The 21,803-nt window shown below is 37.2% G+C and overlaps 1 protein-coding gene across 1 annotated transcript in view; it reads right to left on the reverse strand.

The window, feature by feature from the left end:
* The window catches only part of DIPK2A (divergent protein kinase domain 2A), a 31,242-nt gene that overhangs the window by 8,202 nt on the left and 1,237 nt on the right, over positions 1 to 21,803 (reverse strand). The window lies entirely within an intron of this gene.

Below are 21,803 nucleotides of genomic sequence, written 5' to 3' on the forward strand. Positions count from 1 at the left end.
GAGATTCAATTGCATGCGATGTAGCACGCAGACATCAACGCAATGTCCGGCTGCGCACATTGCTGGCAATTTCCTCAATGTGGTGCAAGGAAAAATGAACGGAGATTCCAGCCATAATATCCTCATTACATGGCCTCAGTGTTGAGGAAGCAAAGCTAACCACTGTGCCAATCTGAGTACAAGTTTTAGACACTAAAGCTGGGTACACACTACAGACATTTCGACCAACTTTTTATGTCGAGCGATGTTACATGCGATCGATGTTCCGATCGCTCGGTTCATGGACTGCATACACACTAGCCTTGTTTAGGACGATAAAGGGAAGAGCGGACGTCCCTTTAGCGACTTTTTACAGCCATGTTGTCGTGAGCATATGCAATATGACAAAAAGTCCTATGTTGTTTTCATATTATATACATTAAAAGATAATGCGCCAGATTGTCTTCTATGTATTTCTTTTTATACGGAATATCGATACCAAGGCTGGGATCGGGTCCACATCTTTCATCTGGTCTACGGGCGAATATACATCTATGTTCTAGTAAGCGCATACCCAACAGGGTTTCCACATTGAAAGACAACACGGGTGCACAATACTATATGTATGCACGGGAGTTAATTGGAAAACCTTTTTGTTGCTTTCATATTTGCCATATTAATATGTTGATGTACTACACCATTTTGGTTTTTTGCATGCATTACTCCATGTTTCAGAGAACTGTCTAGAAGACATTCTAATACATATCCATCCTCAAGCATACACCTATTGTGCGTGAAGGCAGCGCTACATGTATGTATCCATTTGTTTGCTATATATGTTGCTGTGAGCAATGACTCATTTCGTACTTACTGCTGTGGATCGGTCGGAAGTTTATACACACTACAAAGCGGAAACGAGATTGAAACGAAAATATTAAACGGTACGACCAACCAAATGAGGCGATAATCGTCCATTTTGGCAGACTTTCGACCATCGTGTCACTGCACACACTGACCCGACTTTCGAACGAGCGGTCGTGTGTCGGCTGTTTGAGCCGATTATTGGACGAAAACAGTGTAGTGTGTACCCAGCTTAACTCCTTGCAGATGCCTAGCAAACAGTCTACCACTTTCAAAATATTGTCACTGGGAGAACTGTCCAATTGGGCTATCAGTGATAAGTACTTCTAGCACAATAGCAACAAGTGTTATGTTCAAAGAAAAAAAAAAAAAAAGATCCTATACCTATATGCTTTACTGAACATTTATAGAAAGATGTACCATTCATGTGCCACGGATATAAGTCTATGGGCCACACTGATGCACATTGAAATCTATAGAAATTACACAAAAAAAAAAAAGTTAATCAGCAGCATAACACACACTTTGAGGCGGGGACTTCAATGTCAAATTTCTGATAATTATATTTTGAAACTAAAGATTGCAGCAGTAAATACTACACCACTATAGTACTAGAAAACAGATTGTTATGCAGTGATTAAGGCAGTCTTCCACCTTTTAAATGTCCAACTTTGTTAGACTTACTGTAAAAGTTTATCTACACATTGTGAGACAGTTGCTAAAAAATAATAAAATATTAACTAGACCATATACCATGTTCCAGATGAAAAGGCAATGATGCCGTCAAACTCAATTTAAATAGCATCTTATTAACAGAAGCAATAATAAGATTTGAAGTCATGTTAGTAATTCTAACATATCCTGCAGCAACTGTGAAATAGATCAAGTCACTGGCTTTCCATTACAGCACTAGGTAAATTACATTTTACCAAACAGAAATAGAACACCAGACCAAAAACAAAATGCATCTCAAGACATGGCATCTTGTATTCTAGTAGTAACAGGGTGAAATGGAAGCATTGCAGCTCCTTTATAGACAACCAAAGTAATTGTTCGCAAAGTAACTTGCAATAAAATATTTTAAGTCTTTACATTTATAATTCCCTATTTGAATCACAAATCCTATTCACTGAAGGGGAAACAAAAAGTTCATGTTCTGAATATTAGCATTAACCTTTAAGAATGATCTAACACTAGAACAAGTGAGCACAATCAGGGAGAATTGAAATGCACCATAAATTTCAATCACCAGATGCTGCAAGGAGGGTAACATAACCTTCCCAGACACCAGATTAGAAATACACAGACTAAAGCCGGGTACACACTACAGAAAATTTGTCCCGAGGCTACATCTTAAACGATTTTATAAACGACAGGATAAAAAAAAAAAGTCCCGATCAGCATGCCAATGATTTCATGTGTACACTACACACATTTTAGTGGGTGGCGTAGAGAATAATGGATGCTGATTATTCCAACACTTACCCCGACATCTTCACACGAAGGGCTCCTTTCCGACGAGGCTCGACGACGACTGATGTGGCAAAATCAGTGAAAGCAATCGCAATGAACGAAGAAGCCGGCGCGACTTGATGAAGTCACTTGCATTCGCGACGCTGTTAACGCTGCTGTTAAGGGGGTAATGTAAGTATGCTCCCATGTACAATGCTTTGTAAAGTACATTGCACATGGGCGCATCCTTACATTACCCCCTTAGCAGCGATAACAGCGTTGCGGATGCGAGTGACATCATCAAGTCGCGATTGCTTCCAGTCGGTTGCCACATCAGTCGTCATTGAGCCTCATCGGAAAGGAGCCCTTCGGTGTGGTGATGTCGGGGCAGTCAGCATCGGTATGCCGACTACTACCGGTCTTAGCTTCAGATCTGTGATCTCCATCTGTCATAATCATCGGCCGAAAAGACTGACTCTGCATACTCTATGGACACTGCTGGTCATGAGTGCATATACACTGCAGAACTGGAAAAATATCATGCAACGACATTTCTAGGTTTAAAAATCAAATGAAACGATATGATGTGCATTGGAACGACAATCGTTCATTGTTGCAGTGTCCACACCAACGAGATATCAGGCCAAACGGTTGTTTATAGTTTCATTGGTCTGATAATCTGCTGAAAACACTGTCGTGTGTACCCAGCTTAATAGGCAGAGCATGGAGAAATACCAGCACATTAAAAAAAAACTTCTCAGTACTGTCTTTTTGCGTGTAATTAAAGTGTTTTTTTTTTTTATATTGTGGGACCTGTTATACCTTTAAAGCAAGAACTTGAACAAGGGCAAACCATTTAAACCTACAATCCTGTGTTGGTTCAAAAATCGGACCACGCAAAGCTTCTCTTGCTAGAGCCCCAGGCTGTTCAATACAGTTTATTGCCAAGTTGTGGAGTTTCAGGAAGGGTGGTGTGGTGGAAACACATACCAATAAGACGATTGAACAGTGCAGCCACACCTCTTCAGAACCATAGAAGTCTAAAGCAACAAGGAAAACCTAAAATACATTCAGAAATGCAGAAGCTTTAAACGTGGTTCATTTATATCACTAAATACTAAGAATGTAAATTTTTCTTTATGTAATATCTTGTTTGCATAACAGGGATCTTTACAGTTAGGCCGACTACTATATGAAGCAGGAACAGTAGGAAGCTTATGGTGTCCTAGGTACAATTGTGTAAACACTCTTTGTTTAGCTTGTATGGTTAAGTCACAAAAACAGTTTATAAAATACATATTAAAACCATATCACTTTATACATAGAATTATAGATGGAGTTTCCATTCCTTACATCCTTATCTGAAAAAAGGAAGAAAAAAATACCATATTAAAATATAAGAATACGCAATGATTTGCACAGTGTTACTTACACACAATTTTTTTTTACCATTCCAAAACCTACATCTTCTACAAGCCCTACTAATTTTCTACAAAATACACGGCACAAAAGCTTGGTACTCAAGAAATTACCTAAGAGTCTATGTACAGAGCACAAAGTGAACTATGCAAGAAGATTTCAAAGGGCAGGGTTATACATTAATTGTAGTAATAGCTACAAAAAAGGTCCAACCAAGAGCTAAAAGACATGCTTGACCTACTTCACTGATTCTTATACATAATCTCATGGTGTGTTGCTCATACACAGCATCCATTGGAAATTGAGCACAATTTAGTTGAACCAAATAATGATATACTAATCACTTTGCGCAGCTTGAATCTATATAGACTTGGACTGTTAGATGGACCAAAATTAGAACAAGTTGCATTCAGGATCAATCCAGTGAGTAAAGATCAAGTATTCATTTAAGATCAACAGATCAGTATCTTGCAGTAGATTTAAGTTGAACTCATCTTGTGTGGGTCTGCACTGCATTCAAAGCACCATAAGCAGAAGATTAAGTGTGTGCGAGTACAAGCCCTTAGGCTTATAGTGTTTTACAGTAAAAAAAAAAATCCTGCCCAGTCAGTCTAGACTTATCCAATTGGTAGACCCAGCCTGCCTTAAATCATCCATACATTCTGTTGTATGACCAAGTGTGTATTGCCAAAGGCTTTTTAGACCCTTTTGGGGTTGCCTAATCATGTATACTTGCACTTCAGAAAATCTCCAAAGAACAACAAACAATAAAGTTAGAACATGAAATCTTAAAAGCCTTCCTAACTCCTAAATACTTTTTTGGCAGGGGACTATTAGTAATTTTCAGATACTGCTGTGGGGGTAGGCATATATGTTACGTGCATACAGTACACTAGCAATGAAGACAGTAAACTTTTTTTTTTTTTTAAGTAGTACAAGTACTGTTCGATAGACTCTGGATGGTATCTAACCGATGGAGAAAGACAAATAGGCAGTTCCAAATGCACTATTCTTTAGAGCTTACAATGGAAATTCAAATTAAGAGATTTAAAATTAAAACACAAAGTCAATCTCAAATCAGCATTATGCACAACAAAAACATTAATTGAAAAATTAAACAAGAATGTTCACTATAGATAGTTGTAAGTACAACAAAGACAAAATATTGAAACTTTAATGCAGCAGTACGCCTGAGATCCAAAACTTGTCACAATTCCTTTGAAAAAAAACAAGTTTTGCAAGTACTATGCTTTCAAATGCTTGTCTCTTGATTAATATTTCATTCTTTCACTTCCCTGTGTTTCCTAGATTCTTTAACTTGTGCTCCAGATCGAAAGGAGACCTGTTAAAACATGCAGTCAAAACATCTTTACTCTTACTTTTCATTATTATCTCATTCCACAGTGTGGAGCCTTGTACTTCTCTATTCTAGGCAATATTGATGTGAAAAAAAAAAAAAAAAAAAGTTGTAATAGTTCAAAAAAAATGTGATTTTCGAAGAGCTGCTTTACAATTCAGCCTTGATCGCCAGTTTCAAATTACTCCTGAACTCTTTACTCAGTCAAACATAACAATCTACCATTCGCTTACTAAAATGAGTATGAAAATACCAACTGTAATATGACGCCTAAAGTTACAGCAGACATTAGACGACCAATAAGAAATTATTTGGTAAGTGTCCACACCCCCCCCCCCCCTTTCCATTTTGTGGTTTTAATCTATTTGTACTATTAGGCTACAATATGACCCAGTGTAAGCACTGTATATGTTAAATATTGGTTTATAACTTTACTATGATTTTATTATAGAAAAAGTTTTAAGGGGAAAAACATGAAGGAAACCGAGGCTGTTTATTAAACCATTTAGAGAAGACTAACCAGCAAAAATTTAAGTAATGGAATATCAGTTTACTGCTGTACTCCTTGGGAAAAGATGCATTATGGAAAGTGTTAGTGAATCAGACAACTGCCCTTAGGTCACAAAAACAGTGCAGGTTGAAGAGAGAATGTACTCTAAAACAGCAGTAAAGTGGAAATGCACCGACTTCTTCCCTTTAAACCTTTAAAGACCTCCCATTCTTTTATTACTAGATAAAAAATAACACTGACCAACCAGCACCATTTTACCATGAAAAGGAGGTTTCAGGAATGCTCTGAAAGCATTTCTCTATGAAATACAGTCCTTACACACCATGTACAAACACAGTACTTCTACTAATTCAGGGATTCTTAACATTTTTTTGCATCTGCGTAGCACATATCAATTATGACAGTAAAATCTTTAATAGTATCCTGTGCCATCACTAAGTAGGACATGATTAGGGAGGTGCCATGCTCTCATAGACCCACATATTTGCAAAGTTATATAGTTCGTAATGTTGAACAAATTGGTCAATTCAGCGGTACTGTTCATAAATGATCCAAAGGAAGGCATAGGAGTATCTGCAACATGAACTTGGGATAGACTATTACATTTAGTGTGTGTAGCATAGACTCACTTATATTGAAGTAATTATAGCAACATTTTGAAATGGCCTACCATGGTTATGTCCATGAACAAAATATAATGTATTACATTAATACTTTCATTTAAAAATGTAGCTCTGCAAATGGTTTCAGGCAATTACTAACGTTTTCATAAAATAAAATATGCCCCCCCACCACCTGCGGCCAAGAAGCGGCTCATGCCACAGCTCCTAGGGCTGAAGGACTACTCTGCTCATAGTACCACAATGAGTCCTATGGAAGCTGTTCCATAAAACTCCTGAGAGCTACATGGATGACTTTGCACTATCCTTTTTTTTTTTCTGCAGCAAACACGATTTTGAGCAAGACCGCTAACCATAGAATTCACAAAAACATTTCCACAAGCGACTTGTCATAGCAAAACAGCGAGTCATCTGCCAGATTTACATCAAAGAACTTCATCTAGCATGAATACCCGTTACTGCCTCTCTAACTCTGTGTAGAACCATGAACATCCAGCTTAGGCGAGACTACATACTTTTAACCAGCAATCAGCATTGTGCACTTGTTTATATTCAGTCATTTCGTCAGTAAATTAAGGCAAAAGGAGATATTTTCTTAGAGTACCTTTTTCTCATAAGATTAGTAGAGAAGCCATTAATACAAATACATGTCTCTGACCAGCTTCTTTGTGAAACATATCTTTGTATATTTATTTTGCACATATCCAACCAACAAATAAAACAGTGAACAAGAACATTTAAAAACATTAAAGTTTTATAGATTAAAAGAAAAATGTTTAGATGGAAACAATTCGTATAAGCACAAGCTGTGCTCAGAGATCATATAGAAACTTTGATGTCAATGTACCTCTTTCAGTCATCTGAAAGCTAGAGGTTTACACAGTCAACTACTGTAAGATAACCCGTTTTCTCTCTTTTCCTTACACTGCACACACAAGGAAAGCATTGAAAGCACTAAGCTGGACTTGTCTTTAATGTTCACCGCCCTGTACTGTGCTGCCCAAGCTCTTCAGCTGCTTCATTACAATGGGTACTTTGTAGAGATCCATTTTGATCTCGTGCTCCAAAATATTAAAGCAGCTACAAACATTAATTCATGTGAAAATCAAGAATCTAGTCTCCGTTAAAACAAAACATCTAGTATCGCGCACAATTTGTATATTTGTCCTGTGATAACATTATTAGATACATGTGTAATAAAGAAGGTTTAAAATCCTGCTGATATATGCAGCCTTTCCCATTGTATTGATTGCAGAGGTTACAGATGCATTGTTCTTTGAATAAAAAGCATTGATGCAATTGAAGGTCATCACTGACTAAAATGGATTCTTACACCAAATACAGATGATCCGAACAACCAAATAGTAAGGAGTATTCAAGTAATGACAGAATTGCAAAGCTAGTAAGGTTGGAAGAAATTAGAGGTCTATCAAGTTCAACCAGAGTGTTAAACAGTGTGACCGTTGGTAATTTAGGTTTACGGGGTAAGAAAAAAAATCTTCAATTCCATATTTTTAAAATCACCAGGTAAGGAATTCCACATCTTAACCATCAGCAAAGTTTTCCTATGGTGGTGGTCAACCATCTGTCTTTCATTGGCAACTGATGACCCCTGGTACTGTGAATGGTCGTTGGAACAAAAAATTAAATAGACAAATATTTGTATTGAACCACAATATATTTACACACTAGTTTGATCACCTTTAAAGGTGCCCCCCTTCAACTAAATAAACCTATTTTTTCTAATTTAACACTTCCCTGCTGGCTGGTCCTGGAGAACACTGCAGCATTGAAGCAGATGTGACAAAATAGAAAAAAGGAAAAAGTTGAATTGGCACTACGACTGTTTTTGCCTGATATTAATTTAAACATTTACCATTCAGTTAGAAGTTACCAGCAAAGAATCAGGCTTGGTTTATTGTTTCAGGCAAATGTATTAAACTTTCAACATGCAGATTTACTTTATAAAAAAAAAAAAATATTCATTGAAAAAAAAACAAAAAAACAAAAAAAAAAAAAAAAAACTTACACAGGGTTTTTTTTTTTCTTTTAAAAAGTTAGTAAATTCAAAGCCTTAATTGCCCCTTTTCTTTTGGCACTCGGGAACCTCTCAGAATCCCAATCAGGCTGCTAGAGTCCTGCACACATTATTATCCAGCATTATCTAACAAAATGACATTTTAAACATCCGTCAGGGAATTAAAAGCATGGAAGTGCTCTGGTTCTTTCACTTGGATCCTCTTCCCAGAACCATTAGACATGATTACCAGTATATCAGCATCTCAAATCCTAGAATATTTTCAAAGGAATTGCACCCACGTCAGACAAAATAAGAATCATCAATCAGTATATTTACACATTCCTTTAGAGGTACACTAAAGTAAGAGATATCCCAACTGGGATGACAATGTAATAAAGCCACAGGATGTAACACTGCTAAGTGCTGTGGAACAGGGTGGGGCTCCATTTCAACACGTGTGCACTGCTGGACATATGTCAGCATGCTTACAACATGTAATGTTTAATACAGAATTAGTCTTCGTCCTCTGCTCTATACTTATATTCTTTCCCATTGACAGCTGCTGGTGCTACTGCACACATACAGGGCCTAGTCCGCATAGGAAGATTACTCTAAATTAGAGCACATTTAGCAGTGCTGCTAGCTGATCAGATATTAAACAGAGAAAAAGGATCCTATAGACTGCAAGTATTAGAGTTTACACAGCCGCTCATTAATAGGATAACAGAGTGCAGCAATAAGACTGCCAACAGACCAAATGGAATTTCCCAACTATCAAGTACACTTTTAGTTTATGTCAATGTAAAAATGGAAATCATTCAAGAGCTGCCAGATTGCAGGGTGTGGAAAGCCACTTAATCCATCTGGGCCAACAATCTGACAAGTAAACGCAATCTGCAAACTCACTGATCAATTAAAATGTGCCTTAAAGAGAAAGAGCATAAAACAAATTTCAACTTGTACACAACTTAACATGATCGAGAATTCTTTAAGAAAAAAAAATTCAGAATTTTCTTTCCATTTTCTGAAAACTGATAAGTAGTTCCAAAATGATAAAATAATGTTTTATGGTAAAGTGGGGTGTGAGAAGAAAGTGGGGGCATGGATTAGATAATTTTTGCTAGAACCTCCGTTTGACAAATGTGTGTGTGTTTTCAGGTCATGATATCCAATGATATTAGTTTGCCAATTCATTTAGATTATAAACTGCAATTCATTGTAATCCAGAAATTCCACTTTGGACTTCTCCTGTAATTTAACAGAAACACAAGTTGGAATGGTTGTATGAACTTCGCTTCATAGAGGTACATTTGACATCACATTTTCTGCATAATATTGGTGGGCGTCTCACATCACTACTTTGCACGGTTAGGGAACCCTGTTCTTTCTACCATCTATCTGCAACTTCCTGCCTACTGCAACAATTCCTTATATAGTCATATGCTGCCCCTATCACATGCAGCGTTATTCTGTAAGTACTCCAGAGTGAAACCAATAAACAGAAAGAGCAAAAAAATGTAAAAATAAATAGGCCAAGTTATTCACAAACACTGTAAACAATTCAGGAATTATCCCATCTGGAAAATCGGACCCGAATTAAACGGATTATAAAACTAATCTCACTAATCTGCAGTATTAATTTTTTAATTTTTTTGCCTGAATTATTTCTCTTCATTGATGTATGGAAATGTGCTCCTGCACACAACGTAAAGCCCTGGAGAAATGGACACTAATAAGCACACACACCTACATCTCCTGTGCATGGGGATACTCCAGTGTGTGCACTTTTTTTTTTTTCCTATTTTTGGAGTATATCATAGAGCGTGGACACATAGGCGCTTTCTTTAACTAGTAAGTGCCATTGCTTCCAGGGAGGACTTTGGGCTCCATTTAAAGGTTATACAGTACCAGACCACAAACACCCCAGTAATGACCAAATCTGATAAACCAGAGTCCCTCCCCCCTCAAGTAATTCACATCTGGAAATAAGAGATGTGAAGTTTATCTGCCAGATTTATGAAAGGCGATTAATGGATGATAGATATAGAAAGAAAAAATATATAAATATATATATATATATATATATATATATATATATATATATATATATACATACATACATATACACACACACACATAGCCAGGCCTACTTTACTATCTATTTAGCTTCATTATGAGGAGCCACACATCAATACAGAGCACTGGCCCAAACATTTCTCTCCTCCAGTGCATTGGCCAGGAACCATTTTTTATTGAATGCCGGTCTTATTAACTCCCAAGCAGAACAATGTATTACCTGTGCCATTACTGTACATGTAACAAGTAAATAATGGTTTTACTGGGGTTTATGGCAAGTGTGGCCACAATAATAGCACAGTGTTCTGTAATGGTGGGTCTGGAAGGTACTGTATTACCCCATGTATATGACGCTCCACTGTATAAGACGTACCTGTATAAATCATGTGAAAAAATTGATGATAATGTATTTTGCAGAGTAATTAAGCAGCGGGTACAGAGAGGAGAGAGACGGAGTTCTAACCCTATTGCTAATTCTACCTTACCCTATCAGAAGCTTCCTCTGTCCATTCTGATCCTGATGCTGGAAAGTCGCTTACCGTCCTCTTCCTGATGACCGGATGTCCATTCCTGATTGGACAAAACGCCAAATGCAGAAACCGGAAGTGTGCGTTCCAGCTGCGGTTCACGCGCCATATCTGGTCATCGTGAAGAGGACGGTCAGCGACTTTCCAGCATCAGGATCAGAACGGACAGAAGAAGACTTTACCGGACAGAGGAAGCATCCAAAAGGGTAAGCGCTACTGCCACTGTATAAGACGCACCCAGTTTTTAGACCCAAAATTTTGGGGGAAAAGGTGCGTCTTATACATGGGGAAATGCGGTAGGTAGCTGATTTAGTGTAGCTTTCCAATAAGACTGGCAACACTTGCCAGTTTCCTGCAATCCTTAAAACGGTCATCACTTAAAAAATAATGTCCCTTTCTAACAACCACAATTAAGTCATCTAGCCAGGACACCGTTCATATGAAAGCATGAGGTGGGTTTCCAAAATCAATCGATAAATACAGCAATCACTTACTGGATAAAGATGTAAAACTCTTATATAAACCTGTGCATAAATCCCCGGATCATAGATATCTAGAGATATAAAGAAACATGACTCTCCCTGTAGTAGGACTATATGTTTACAAATATGTACAAAATTTGTATAGGACATTGGTGCTATAAAAATTATAGATGTATCAACACACTGTATATATAACTAAATGTAGTGTGTAGAAAGAAAGCAATCACTCAGCATATGACAGGTAACCCCCTGAGGTGAGACTGTGAACATCAGAAGGCAACAGTATTAAAGGTTAGGGCTCAGCAACAGTATTAAAGGTTAGGGCTCAGCAACAGTATTAAAGGTTAGGGCTCAGCAACAGTATTAAAGGTTAGGGCTCAGCAACAGGTTATGACGACAACTACAAGAGGTGCGTTATTAAGGCTACTTCCAGTTGTGGGTTTCACAGCAAAGTGTTAATATTTCGCCAAGTCATAATGGTGACTTCCTAGAAAAAATTAAATATTCATTTAAAATGGGACATTATGAAAAATGACCTGCTCCACATAAATAAGGCTATGCATAAAATGATATATGGTGTAGTGAAACATTGCAGACTATTCTGTCAGGGAAGCAGATGTGACCCAATAAAACTTGTCTGGGCTGCTCAGTTCTCAAAGGCTCCCTATTCACAGCAGACACTTCACTTAAATTATTAGGTGTTTGTTCTCAGACATGTTGACAGTTTTCTCCCAAGTAGTCTCACACCTCAAAGCTCTGCTAAGAAGCAGCTTTCCAGTCTGTTTTGTGTGCGCAGTCCTCAAAGATGTGCCCAGTGCTAGACAAATGTAAGATTAAATGTCTGGAGGACTTTACTTTAGCTTGGTCTCCAAAACTGATAGATAACAGTGTACTTTAAGGAGGATGTTAGTAAGTCGGCAATTATGTAGCAAATTGCTCATCCTACCTAAACATCACAACTCTCTGATTAGCTCAAGTACATCAGTGTGCTCCCCAGAAAATTTTGTCACCCGGGCAGCATTAAGAAGTTGCCAGGTGGGGGCAGTTGTAATACTTTGCAAGAATACTGAAACATTTTGGAGGTTATTGCCCACACCCGCCAGGACTGGTCAGACTGGTGGTCAGTGGTCTAACACGCACCGCTGCTAGCTGTAGTGCTCACATAGTACCAGTTCTAATAGGAGAAGCAATTGTTTATTCTATTATAATAGGACTCTGTTGTGCACCAAGAGCTGGGTGGCAAGTAAAAACAGCCGGGTGGAGCACCCAGGAAGAACACTGGGCATATCACTCATGGTTCACATTAGAACTTATGTACAGAGTGTGTCCAGTGTTCTGAGAGGGCAGAGCCTGTCAATCCATTCTACTGCTGTATGCAAAGTTATAGACAGCCGTTCAAATTTCCCAAATGGCTATAGTGCTCCATATTTTTCTGTTCAGACCCAGTCATCAAAAGATATTTAAAAGCCAATCAAAAAAATATAAATGTGCCCATAAGTGCCGTGATGTAGACAGGCAATTGTCCAGAAATTGTAGCGTGTTTGACCACAGTTGGGCATGTCCATGAACATGGTGGGAAGATTATCTCTCTCAAAATGATCTGGGCCACTGTGACCCTATTGCTCAGTAGTTAAATAAAGCAGCAGCATTTTAGTGGTATGTTTTCAACACGTTTCCCATGTGCAATGCAATCAAGTATACTGGTAGCTCATGTCAAAGCATGAGATATAGGTTGTTCTAAACATAAAAAGTAGTGTTAAAAAACTAGAAAAAAATGGTAGGAATGAGATATGATGATTATATATATATATATATGCCTGACACTTACGCCGTTAATTATATTGGCCCAAATGCCTTCCAACAAATATAGTCAACAGGTAAACCAAGAGGACGTTTAACAAAACCGTAGCGTATGAAAAAAATCCTGTTACCAATAGTGGCGAGCACAAATAGTACCAAAAAAAGAAAAAGCCGTCACCTGTCCATTTAAAACGTATACCTTGTTCCTGAGACAAAGTAAACTGAACTACTTTGGAGTTACAGCATGAAGGCATGGGCCCCAACGCTTCTTTCACAATATTTAATCAGAGTGCATTATGACAAGGAATTGTCTGTTTGCCCGACAATTACCACAATATCAATTAGAACTTTGCAGCAGACTTCCATTTTAGTGCAGGCTTCTAACACAGTTATGTTTGTAATTTTACTTCTCGGCATGAGGGAACCAGAACCGTAATGTAGTTACACACACACAGAAGAAAGATACCTTTGACAGCTGTGTTTAGTTAGAGCTTATGTGAAACAAAAGCTCTCAGAGCTTGTAATGTAAATGCAATCTGCATTTCTTTACTGCCAGGATACCAAAAGCAGAATCAATCATAGGTAATGCAGACCATATAAGTCTGAAAGTACACATCTTCTCAGACAGTAGACTCCTCATCGCTGGACTTCAGAAAAGGCTGCAACTTTGCTTCTGCATTAATGGATTCATTCCCCACTATGTGCTTCCCTATAGTCCCAAAATTGTCTGCACAGTCGAGAAGTTCAAAAGTGTCCAGTTAAGGGTGGTGTCTCAAAAGACAGCATTGAAGCTAGTGCTTTTCCAGCTTTAGAAGCCCCCATACCCAATTTTATAGCGTTTTCATTGCATCTAGAGAACTGCAGCACTTTTAACAGCTCATTGATTTTAACACGCGCTTAATACACTGTATGAGAAACATAATGCATTTCAATTGTAGAGCGTTACTAAGCACTTTGGACACTTTCCAAAATGTTGTACCTATGAAGGTGCTCATAGGACCATAGATTATAAGCTTGCGAGCAGGGCCTTCTCACCTCTTTGCCTGTTTTACTAAGTTCGTTTATTACTGTGTTTGTTTCCAATTGTAAAGCGCTACAGAATTTGCTGGCACTATATAAATAAATGATGATATCCACTCCTTTTTCTCCAAGAAATTAATGATCTCTATGTGGCACGTTTACATACTGCACTTTAAATGTGTAGGGAAAAGCACCTGTGTGACACCAACCTACAGAATTCTGGCTACAAGCTACCTTAATTGTTAACCACCTGACCTGTTAAGATGTATTTTGGTAAAACTATTAATTGGGCTTCTAGATCATAACATTTTCACTGCTGTCCAATGTAAAAGTGTGACATTTACACTAGGGGGGGTTAAATTAAAAATAAAAAGCAATTGTTAGCCATTCAATTTGTAAGGAAATTACAACTTCCTTACAAGCTGCAAGATTCTTGATTGTGAATGGGGTTAATGAAATATGTTCTGGATTAAGTGACAGCTGTACAGTGTATTACAGAAGTTAGCTAGTAAACTGAAGGCAGGACACTATGCTTTAATTATTCCAGTCTGTCAAAAATACAAGGGATAATCTCTTCTTAGAATGAGGAGATCTCAGACAGCAGATGTCAAAGATTTGTACATTAGCCATAAAAGCTGAATCAATTATTTCCTGATGCTGCAGAATTGTCTAGTGCTCACAATTATATGCAATAAACTCTGGTAAATTATGCAGATTGCAGATATTCAGAAAGCATGGTATATAACACCAAATCATTTTATCAGATATTTACTTTTTATAAAACCTGTAAAGAATCCCAACAATGTTAACAATCTAGACTGAAAAATATCTTCATGTGCAAATAATTTATGTATAAAAATATATGAATATCTTTACATGTAAATGACAATTAAATAGATGTACTTCAACTTGTTACACTACAGTGGAATTATTCACCATGCATTTTGCCTTAAATGATTATTGTCCGAGACATGCTAAGAAACGCAGACAACCCAACAACCAAACTGATCCACATTTGGACCAGGCACAGGGTCCTCCAACAGCATACAGTAGTGATACAAGGATTCTGCAAATGAATGCAGGAAGATTATGTGCTCAAACTACACAAAAAAATATTACAAAACTTGTCAGTCAGATACAGAATAGTTATTTTGCCTTTTGTCTGATCTTTTCTATATCTGACCAGGCCAAACAAGAACACGTACTCATTACTGTATCAATATACCTATTACTAAAGCTGACTACACACCTGCAAATGACTTGCAAACTGCAAAAATATGACCAATCGGGTGCTGAGCTGATAGACAGCCCCTCATTTTAGCTGACATTAGACATGTTAAAATTTTCTAAATACAGCCACTCGATTGGATGTAAAGGTTGACTTTAGGACAGGGTCACAAAAGATGCAAAAAAAGCCATGTTACTTTCACTGAGGAAAAATCAAATTATTTCACAAAGACAACCAAAACAAGTTATTTGATTTGTAGAATGGGAGCAGTATAAACTAGAGCAATATGATTCCCCATAACACTGACAAGAGGTTGAAATTGAAGGACTCTATTGGGCATATTCAATTAGCCGCAATGTTACGGTAATACGGCATCCCAAAATTGCAGATTTCCCTTCGCAACCCTATTGGGGGGGAGGTAATACGCAATGTTGCAGTAATACAGACTGCCTTCACGCCCCTTCCAGAGACACACTGTGCACAATTGAATATGCCCTTAAACCTAGATTTAAAAAAGGGTAACGCACAGTCACAATCATGTCAGCTATAACGACTAAACACTACTAACTGGGGAGTAACTGGCACATGGAGAGATCAAATCAAATTGAGATCATTAGTGATTGGGACTATTTTGTAAGCACTGCTACTTTACAATAATCCTTACTACAAATAGCTTTCAAGTTAAGCTCCAAATCGCCAAGGAATTTACAGTTATTCCACACTGCATAGACTTACTGGATTGTTCGGATCACTTTCTTTTAAACACCAGAAAGCACATACATTAATATAATATACAGTATAGACATGTGCAGGTAGGCGGGTTACAGAATTGTAATAGCATGAGTTCCGTTAGCACAAATAGATTTGAAAGGCAAGACAAATCAAGTTTTGTTGCAGCCTTCTACCTACCAGGTATGGTAACAAAGGCTACAGATTATACAGAGAGGGAATTAAATCAGGACTTTAAGAGACAGGTAACAAAATTCATCTCCAGCAGCAAATGTCAGAGAAAAGGGCATTCTCTGGTATGTCTGTTCCAAATGAGAATCACCGATATAAAGCACTGCACAATGCCATTCCACTTTCCAGGGAAACTGTATTCAGAATAAAGTCCTGATGAGAGTCTTTACAAACGGGATCAATATCTATTAATCTATGTGAATAGCACAAAACACAGAGTGATGCAATGTTCTTTTTATGACCTTGAAACTCGCCTGTAATGAACACTGAACATAGCAGTTTCTACATCGCTGGAAACTTTGAGTAAAAAATCGTGACATGTAGCTGAAAAGGCCATTGTTGCACTAGAAGAGTGACCAATAGGCAATAAAATCAATGGAACATTTCAACACTTCAAAAAGAAATATGCTGTGACTGTTTTGAATATTAGAAGTGTAATGCAACCTATGAAAAAGTCAATCTCTTCTGTTTCAGCAAATAACTGATTTTAGAGCTCTGGAAAAAAACGTTATCAATAAGTAAAAACCGTACTTTGTTTACAGAATCACACTGAGAACTATGCAGAATATGAAGAACCACTTCTATCTTTTTTTTTTACATGGAACTTTGATTGTTAAACTGGGATGAATAAACGTTTTCTATACTTAACTTTTGAAGGCAAACAAAAGAGCACTTATTTTAACCTTGTGAACATTAAAAAACAAACACATTAGGTTACTTGAGATAAATGAAGCATTTCTGTAAGGAAGCCCTCAATCAGGGTATGGTGTGGTAACATGAAGCATAAAGTGGGCAAATGCCACCCAGTATTAATATGAATAGATGTAGGCGAACACTTTACCAACTCTGACCCTGGGAGCAGGATCATCAAGGAGGTTAAGCATCCATAAAAATAGCTGGGAGTACCCATATATTGAACCAGTCCGTATAAAAATGTCATGGATAAATTTACATCCAAATAAATTGATTCTAATAAAACTAAACTTACAAAACAAAAAGCTGTCTTATAAACATTTATTTTCACAAATATACACGCGTCCTAATTGATCAGTATGTGATCACAATAAAAAAGGCCACACATGCAAAAATAGAGACTGTACATTTTATCTGCAAACCATCATTTTGTGTACTTTAATCATTCAATTCACATATAACTACATTGCATAAGGAATGGAAGCAGTTCACAATAGACACATATGGTAGTAAAAAAAAAATATCTGTTTAAAAAAAGTTTGACCTCAACAGATCTTATGATGCATTTGAATGCAGTTATTAGCTGAAAATCTCGTCAGTGATTAGCACTGCAGTAATGTAGTTTTTTTCATGACTGCGTGTATTTTATTTCTTCTGGGGAGATATTCATGGATGATAGAGACCATGTACTGGCAGGAGCATGCTCATTGATTTCCTAAGAAACTTTAGGCGGCATCTAAACTGGCCCAAGAGCAGCCAGGAAACTGAAGCACTGTCCAATTGCGCAGTGACCAAGCTGGACAAGAAAGTGAACCATTTGGCTGAATTCCCTCCAGCATAACTGGGGCCCTGTTAGCACACTTGCAAATGCTCGATAAGGATTTGCAGACATTCTGGCAGTTTCCAAAACACATTCAGAAATATCATCACCTGCAATACTGCAGCATTAGAGCCATCGTCACTGGGGGAAGTCTGTCAGCTTTCAGCACATTGACTCTAAATGGTCACAAGAATAGTTTCACCTGATCTTCACATTATACCAACAGCTAACTGAAATAATCCATAATGCATTACAACAAGAAGTACAGACACAGGAAACAGGATGGCTTTATAGACTATTTTCTCAAATATGAGCACTAATGACTATACAGCAATTAGGGTTTTACAGTTTTCTAAACCACCTAACAGTCAAGCTTTAACGTGATATCCAAAATTACAAAAACGTATTATTCAGTTCTTCTTATGCCTCAATGTTAATGTCATTACATGCATGTACCACAGACAGAATAAATTGTCCCACACAGCAGCTGGACTAAAATCTCAAAAGAGAGTTATATGAAGTCATGTATAGGAAAAGCTCTAGCAGTTACTCAAGGCAATGATGGGCAACAGGTGGCCATCGGAGCCTTCATATGTGGCTCCCAGCCCCTTCCTGCTTTATTGTCATAGCTTGCAACACTTGCTTAAAATGCCTGCCGATGTTATTACAGATAGGTGTCTCTGGATAAATGAATTGTTTTAACTTATTAGGAAGATTAAAACATAATGTCCGGCCCTTTTGAAGGTTAGTGGGACACACTATTCATCACCCAAAATGGGTATATCGCTGTAGTAAGGGGAAACATTTATGGGAGGAGGGTGGAAGAAATGAGCAAGGTAGGTACCTGCAGGTAAATCATTGGGTCATAAGGAAAGCAGATTAATAAAGGATTTGAACCTTACACAGATACTGAATGAATGTACCGAGCAAAAATAAAAAAGTGTAGGGTTGGACCGATTGGTTTAAATAATCAGACCTGATATAAGGCACAATAACAGAAAGATTCAGTAAAATAGTCCACAACATTTAATATTACAGCGGTGTATATATAGATATGTAACAAAACACAAATGCCAGCAATAAGTGCATTATCTAAAAGCAGAAAACAATAGTCTTTAAATGTTCTAGTACGAAGCACTTTATTTGTAAAATACTTAATCAGATCAAGATCAGCGACAGCCTGCTGCTTTGGTGTAACACAAATAATAGCACTTAAAAGAAAATAGCAATAGTCCCAAATTCAACTTTTATAGGCCAAACCAAAAAAGTGTTACATTTTGTCATTACACTGATGTTGAAAGGTAACATAACACCATGTATCAACAGGAGTACAAAAACAACTAAAGAGGTATTTGGCAGCAACGCCAAAGTTATTATTTAAAACAAAAAATTCTCATGTAAGGAGTATGTATGGCTCGCAGCTGACCTACAGAAAACGCTCTATAAACACATCAAGCATCCTGCTCTTACTAAAAGCTCTAACTAGCAGTCTCCACAAATGGAGACTGATGGACAGCAGACAGTACCATTGGGAATTTGTGGGCGCTCTTGCGGAGATATAGGTTCCTGCACTGTGTAGGATGTTTTTTCAATGCACTGGGTCTTTCTCAAAAAAACGGCAGGGAGTCCTCGGAGCAAATTGTGCAGGATTTTTAACAAACTGGTTACATGCATGTCTGTGGGCATAACCATAAAACATTCATTCCTCAAATTAACATCTCTTTGAGAAATAAAGATGCATCTTTAGAACAAACTTGTCTCAGCAGTTAGTCATTTTGTTTGCTTGACCTGATAACTCTACCAAGCTTTTAGCAATAGTTGAAAGAAACACAAAAAAATAAAAAAGCAACAACAGTAGGCACAATGTGTGTGTGGTCATAAAGATCAAGTTAAACGCCGTACTAATATAAGTAATGGACATAATTATGTTTTCAAACACATAGTTAACAATAAAATTATTTTCCACATGCAGGAACAGAGAATAAAAACTGGATCCCTTGGAAGTAGTCTCAAATAAGTGTTCTGGCTCCATGGGTAGATGCTGAGGAAAGGACGTGTAGAAGGAAACAATATTACTTCCACTTTCTCTGAGTGACAGAGCCACTGAAACTGAGTCATTTCCCATTCCAAAAGTGTGCTTTATAGTTGTAAAGCTTTTCTGTACAAAATATTAGCTCAAACAAGTTTGTAAAAAAAAAAAAAAAAAAAGAAAGAAAAAACTTGAAGCCCAGCACTGCCATCTACTGCACTTACTCCAAGTTCACTCATCCAATTAGATTGCAAGCTTTAAAGGGCAAGAACCACCATGTACAGTAAATGCATTCAAAAATATAATCTTCTAACTAGGAAAACCGCTGGAAAGTTAACTATGTAAACCAAATTATACAAAAATAAAAAGGATACAGCCCCAATAGAAGACAATGGAAAGAACAAAAATTAAAACAAAACTTTACTTACGATTTTTCAGGGCTTGTTCACACCTACTCACTATTATTTATACAGAAAAAACATACTATGCAACATGTTGCAGAAAATATTGTCAGTCTAAATTTTTTACCCCACAGGCCAATATGTTCTTGTACTGTTGTGTGGGCAAGCACCTGGAAAAAACCCACATACACACTCCAAATAGATAGTGTCCTAGTCACAATCAAACCATAACCACGGCGCTGTAAGGCAGCTATGCTAACTATGAGTTTTGCAGCTGCTAACTAGCTCCAGAAACCCGCATTACAAAACAAAAAATAGAATGAACTTTTAATTGGCTTGTTCCCACCATTGTGTTATAACATTTAAAAGCTGTACTGTTAAATGTTGCACCTATTTATCATGTGTTAACACGTACTACCAGTACAATAGACCGCATTGGTTAAAGCACAAAACATCAAAAGCACAATGAAAAAGCTATAAAATGACATCACTAAAATGAGCTAACACACATTACCATTTCCACAGCGTGCGCGTGTGTATGATCCCTCAGAATTATACTAGCACACATATCAAAACTGTATTTATTGAGCATAAAAGGTCAGTGTTTTTAATACTTCATAATGTGGGGGTTTTATTATATAAAAACATTTATTTAAAGAGTTAGCCGACAAGTATAGATTTGTTACACATACATTAACTTTATGCAAAAACAGATTTTGAACTAAATTAAACTGCTCTCATTACATGGCAAAGGAGAACATTTTTAAAGAAACATTGAAGCACACTAAACTCATATGCCAGGGGCCACAAGTAACTTAACTCCTTTAGAACAAAATTAATTTATAGTGACAGTGTTAAATCATTTGACTAATTGTCAATACACCATGCTTAGCATATGTTGCAAAGTATTTGCTTACTGTAGTTAATAGAAGAGCAGAGTAATGGACTAAGAACAATACAAATAAGTTTCTCATTATGAGTGTGCAAGCAACAAATTCCAATCTTCCGCTTTTGACGCCAGATCAGAACAGGGTGCTATACACATCAAAATTGCCCCAAAGAAGGAAAATAAAAAATTACAGATTAGCTGTTTCTGACAACAACAAAAAGGAAGGGGGGGCACATGAGATACTTTAACTGCACAAACAAATAAATGAGCTAGAACCTGAATATAAAACAGATGACAATAACATTCAAAAGTATTGAGTATTGTGTAAACAGTGCAGCGTAAAACTAAACATTTCTGGAGTGTAAGCAATGCAGATTAAGGCACTGGCATGGGAAATAAAAAATGTACAAGACATTTTGGTGTCAGATCAAACAAGGAGACTGACACACCCATCATTGATACATAGGAGTATAAAGAACTAAGCCAACATGTAAGCGAAGCTTTGGAACACAGGGAAGGTTTATAATAAATTGTTGGGAAAAATATTTAGCTGGGAGTATTAAGAACATACATGAGCATGCCAGTGCACAACTAGAAACTTTGATTTTTCTAATCACTACTTTGAAATCTAACATGGTAAAACTAGAGCACAATGTTGA

This window comes from Mixophyes fleayi, chromosome 3 (assembly GCF_038048845.1).
Source record: "Mixophyes fleayi isolate aMixFle1 chromosome 3, aMixFle1.hap1, whole genome shotgun sequence".
Lineage (NCBI taxonomy): Eukaryota > Metazoa > Chordata > Amphibia > Anura > Limnodynastidae > Mixophyes > Mixophyes fleayi.